The sequence below is a fragment of the Mesocricetus auratus genome, unplaced genomic scaffold, assembly GCF_017639785.1.
Source record: "Mesocricetus auratus isolate SY011 unplaced genomic scaffold, BCM_Maur_2.0 Super-Scaffold_100022, whole genome shotgun sequence".
Lineage (NCBI taxonomy): Eukaryota > Metazoa > Chordata > Mammalia > Rodentia > Cricetidae > Mesocricetus > Mesocricetus auratus.
This window is the reverse complement of record NW_024429203.1, coordinates 33,890,692-33,896,427: the sequence shown is the minus strand read 5'-3', so window position 1 is coordinate 33,896,427 and position 5,736 is coordinate 33,890,692.

Here is a 5,736-nt window from a genome sequence, read left to right as displayed (position 1 = left end):
ACTGGGGAGATGGAGGTAGATGGGCCCATGGTGCTTGCTAGCTAGGTAGTTAAACTAAATCAGTGAGCTACAAGTTCAATAAAAGACCCTGCCTCAAAAAATAAAGTGGAAAGGGAGTGAGGGGAAGACAACCAATGTTGGTTTCTGGCCACCACAAGCACACACATTTGTACGCACATATAAGCATGTACACACAAAAAGTCAGCTGTGGAAGATGGGTTAAAGTGAAAGCTTAGTCCACGAGGCATGGTCTGAGGCACCCGTGTCGTGTATCTTTTCTGGAAACTAAACGGTCAGTTCCTACTGCTCTTTCCTCTGGCTCTAGGCCGCTAGAAGCAGCGGAGGGAGGAGGCGAGGGCAGTGTGCTTACTCCCTGTGTGTGTGCTTCCCCTCTCCTCCTGCTTCCCTGGGGTCTGGTTAGCTGCCCGTGACCCCTGGGAGTTTTGGTGGTGTGGACAGCGCCTGAGAGGACAGAGATGCCCCTTCTCTCATACAGCCTGAGGCTTGGCGGTGACACTGCTCCTAATATCGTCCCATGTGCTCAGCAATGGTGCAGGGAACATCCTTGCAACATTTGATGGCTCAGCGGCTGTGAAGTGTGAGAGCCACAGCCTGCGGTGTCTTTTTTTTTTTTTTTTTTTTTTTCCGAGACAGGGTTTCTCTGTATTGTTTTGGAGGCTGTCCAGCCCAGCCTGCAGTATGCTGTGCTTGCCAGAGAGGACAGTATGCTAGTCTCTGAGATCACAGGCTGCTGAAGGCATGGTCTCTGCCCTCTGAATTTTACCAATAAAGAGGAGAGGAGATGCAAAAGCAGAGAGCAAACACTAGGCATTGTCACTAAATATCCCCTGGTGAGCCAGTGGTGGCTCTTCTTCAGGGGCTGGGGGCTTTGCACTAACATGTAGGATGGAAGAGGAAACTGAGCTCAGAGTTCATGTGGATAGTTGAAGCAGTGAGGGGCAGAAATGTAGAGTTTTGGAAGTGTGGGTTAAGGGAAGCCCGTTTGTAGAGGTCATCATTGACAAGTTTGGGAGGCCTTTTCCCTCCTAAACTGGTGTTTCTCAAACTTTGCTTTCAAGGAATGCTCCCATGATGGTTCTGTGAAAGTGTGCCATAGAGGGACAGTTAGAGTTGTGAAGTCTTCCTTCACATCCTTTGCAAAAACTTTGCTGTCTGTGCCCTTTGTCTTCTAGGCAATGCAAGCAGGTGCATAAGTGAGTGGACAAGAAGATCCGCCTACCACTCCATAGCTTTCACTTCGTCTTAGGGACATAAGGGTAATATCATTGAATATTTTTAAAAGTCTTTCTGCTAGTTGGTGGCTATTGTTTGAATATTTTAGAATTAAATATGTGAGCATATTGGGCTGAGATTATGGCTTATCAGATTAAATGCTTGCTACACAAGCATGGGGAACAGAGTTTGGATCCCCAGGACTCATGTCAAAGTCTGGCAGGTGCAGTGGCCACCTACAAGAGGTAGGATCTCAGGACTAGCTACCTAAGTAGCTAAACTAGCTAGAATTGAGTTTAGTGAGAGACCGTGCCTCAACAAAGAAAGTGGAGAGCCATTGAAGAAAACGTCTAGATTTTAATGTTGGGTATCCACAAAAATGCACACACACACACACACACACACACACACACTACACTCATTCACACATGCATACCACATTCATATGAAAAATAAAAAAATCAACCTGCTGAGTGTTCTACAAAGAGCTACATGATCTGAGTTCCTGCTACCTGAGGAGGTCATGGCAATGGAAAGCCGCTGAGCTTTTTGTGGAAGACCCATGACCTACCTAGATGACTAGCTGGGCCTGGTGTACTCACAATGGTTGGGGGAAGGAAAAGTGGAAGCCATTTGGAGGTGTTTGCAGGAGTCCCCTGGCTTCATGCCCTGAATGGGTTTAGCTGAAAACTCTTTGACTACAAAATGAATCCCCAGAGAGTGTGTAAATGGGTCCAGTGCTGTGGGCGAGGCTGGCAAAGAACAAGTTTTTCCTCTCAGGATAGCAGGGGAGCCGGGTTGCCGCCAGTGCCTGGGCGTGTCTGCGCCGGCTGGAGGACTGGAAACCCCAGCCGTAAATGCACCTTATGTTCTCATCGGGAAAGGAATGCTCAGCATGGCTATGTTTCATGCGTCTCTGACTAGGGGTTTTGTTTTGGTGAACATAAAAGTGAGCTGGAGAAAGTGGGAAACCCAGAGAACCCTATTCATTGTGCCAGATGGATAGGGTTAGCTGGAGGCTTGGCTGATAATCCTGTAAAAAGAGCATATGGGGGGATATACTGTCAGAAGTCCATGTAACCCTAGATTCGGGGGGACTCTGGGAACCTGAATGAAGACTTTCTGATAACCTTGGCTTTTAAAATGTGGGCACACACCATCTTGCCAGTGGGTAGGGAAGAGATTGAGGATATCTTATGCACAGGCATTTGCCCCAGGTCACAAAGCAACTGAAACATGACCCAGAATTTTTGGCAAATATGGCTCACTAAGACTTGATTACATACTGGATGATCCTAATGCAGTGGTCTCAGTGCTGCTGCCTTCTGCTTGGAGGGCTGAGATGATGGTCAGAGACGTGGGCATTGACACCTGGGAGCCACACTGGACTCTGGCTCGGAGGGGCACGGCCTTTCCACTGTCCCCGATGCTTCCACACCCCGCCTCCTTCAGGACTCCCGCCTTTGAACCGGCTGCTCCCTCACCACCCCAGCTTCTCTAGGGCTCTCCCCCGTATGCATGGCTTTAGAGATGCAACCCGTCATTAGTAGCTAGAGGTGGTGGTGGCATCAGGACTTCCTCTGGAGGGGCTGGCACTTGCTTTCCATGATATCCAGTCTGGTAGGCTGGAGGCCTGGAAGGTTTGGCCTGCTGGGCGTCACCTTTGCTATCTCCCACAACTAGACACACGGGCCAGGCAGTCAGGACAGACCTGATTCCTCTGGACTCTGCAGAAGCTTCTGCTGCTGTCCCTGTGTTGGGCCCCCTGGGGAAATGTAGGCTGATCACCCAGACATTGGCTCTACTATAAGGCAGGGTCACTTACTGAGCTAGATCTTGGTTGAAAGGTGCCTATTTATTTTTCCTCTTCTTTTAATTTTCTTCTCTGTTATTATTATTATTTAGCCCAGGATGACCTGAAACTCACTATACATCTCAAACTCATGGCTCTCCCCTGCCTAAGCTTGAGTGCCAGGATGACAGACATCATTCACCATGCCTGGTTTTCTTCCCCATTTAGGCTTCATTTTCATCATGTGTAAGATGGTGACTTGAATGTGTAGAACAAACCCACACTATAAGGGTAAAGACAATTACCTTTTTTGAGAGTTTTTGTATGCCCAAGATGCTTTGCTGAGCCTCCTAGATGCGTGATCTCCTTAAAGTCCAATGAATCCCCGTTCTACAGATGAGAAGATCAAGCTGACAGGGTTACAGCCTGCCTGGGGACTTGGGACTAGTAGTAACTTTAGATAACCAAATACCTTACCATGGGACCCAGCTGGGTTGTCTGGAGTACAGGAAAGATGTGGCAGCTACCCAGGTTCAGAGGGCATAGCTGAACTAGAAGTGCATTTCCAAAGCAGAAGGCCCAGCATGAAGAAGCACAGAGGTTCCCAAGTACAAGCTGACTCTCATTCCTGGGGCTTCTTCTAGGCCACTGTGCTTTGCTCAGGATGCAGGGAGGGGGATGCAGCAGTGTGGGTCCAGTCTGCTTTCTCCTGTGGCATTGTCCCAACGGGGACCCACAGTGCATGCCCCTTCTTTAAGCAGTGTAGGAGGAGGTGAGTCCCCCTAGTTATGAGGCCTAATTGATGTTGGGGAGGGTCCTGGAGCGTGGGGTGGGAGGTGTGCTATAAATCTCAGGCACAGGGCTCTGCCACACTCATCACAGTGTTTAATGTCCTGGCTGACCTCCTGGGTAGTCAATTTCATTTGGTTGTTCAGGGTGAATAGGCAGCCTGCTAAGCTGCAGCCTGAGGCTCTGTATGAGATTATGTCAGTGTGGTGTCCTTGGTGGCTGGTAATAAATTAGCATCAAGTGTTCCATCATTTTCTTTGGATAATTAAATTAACTATGCATCAGGAGACAAAACCAAACTTTTGAACAATAGAGCCAAGGAAAGAAAAATCTGCAATATTATGATTTCCTCAGTAAGTGTAGGTAGGTTTAGAGATGGTATTGGAGAAGGAAATGGCAGGTAGCTCCTTTCTGAAACTGGGTGACTCTGGGTGAGGCATTGTTTACAATGGAACACATGAGGATGTGCCAGCAGCAAGGGCTCAGGGGCTGTTGGAGCTAGGGCAGGGTACCCATCCATCCCACCCACCTCCCTCCCCACTCGGAGCTATCAGTGGCAGCAAATGAAATAACGGAGCATCTCCTGGGCATCCGCCCCAGAAGTGCTGAGCGTGCGCTGGCAGAAATGCACCCGAGGCATCTATTATTAATAAGGGTGCCTTCAGCTTGTGTTTCCCTTGAAACATTCTCAAAGGGCTTTCCCTTCCATTATGTCATTAGTTATCCCAGCAACCCTCAGGGGTGGGGCACACAGGAGTCATTATTCTTGTGCTAGGGAGGGAGGAGCTCAAGGGTTTTCTTTGAGTCACAAAGCAAGGCAGAAACGGGACCAGTCTAGGAATCCAGATGCCCAGGCCTTGCACACTGGAGTTGGGTGGACAGGGATGAGCTGACTGTACTCCAGCCCAGTTCAGATACCCAGAGTTGTGAATCTTTGTTCGGCAGCTACACAAGCTCAGGGGACTGTGGGCTTGAACCTCTCATGTGGGACTCTCAACAGCTCCCAGGGAAAATAACCTAGCTCTAGAGTCTCTGTTAGTGATAAGAACCTTGCTCTCCTGGCTGACCCAGGCTGGTCCTGGAGTGAGAGGGGCCTTACTAAGCTATGGAAGGAACGAATGAGCTATACCAGCCTCCACTGGGTCTGTGAACTGTTGTGTCCGTTCCCATCTATATGACTTGGCCTGAAATGTTAGGTTCTTGGTTTGAATCCTTGCTGGGGGTTCAGGGGACTGACCAGTTATGCTACTTAAAGACAGTCTTTCAGTTCCCAGCTCTGGGCGGCTTCAGGCCAGGACTGCAGGGTTCCTGCAGGCTGGCCACACACTGCTGGCTCTGAGCCTTGCTGTCCTTACTTTTGGGTTCAGCATATCAGGATGGTCACAAGGTTCTCAGCTCCAGAGGCAAGGCTGAACAAGAAAGCCAGGCCTCTGGAACACAGCAGTTGAAGAGCACTAAGGGGCTGGAGTCAAGACTGTGTCTCTGACTTTCTGTTGGGGCCTGGTTTGATTCACCACTTCCTACACAGCATCTCACCACACAGGCTTCTATTTGATCCTGCCACTACATTTTGCTAGTTAGCTGTGGGTAGCAGGGGACAGTCATCTCATCATGCTGTGCCTGGACTTTCTCCCCAGCTTTGCAGGGGAAGTAGAGCCTAGTTTGTGGGACTATCAAGAGGGGAGACTGTTAAAAGTGCCTGTCCCCATAGGAAATAAATAAGCACAGCCATTGCTGTTGTCACTGTATTCCTACAGCAGGCAGCAACTGCTACCTAAGCAGCCCCCTTCTGTGGGAGTCTGAAACAGCTCCCTTGGGACCCCACCGTGGGCTTTTCTGGAGTAATGAGCAGGGAGCCTCTCCCCTGGGCTAGAGACCTGTGGAGTGCCGGCCCGCCTCTACAGACCCCCAGCTAGCTGCCG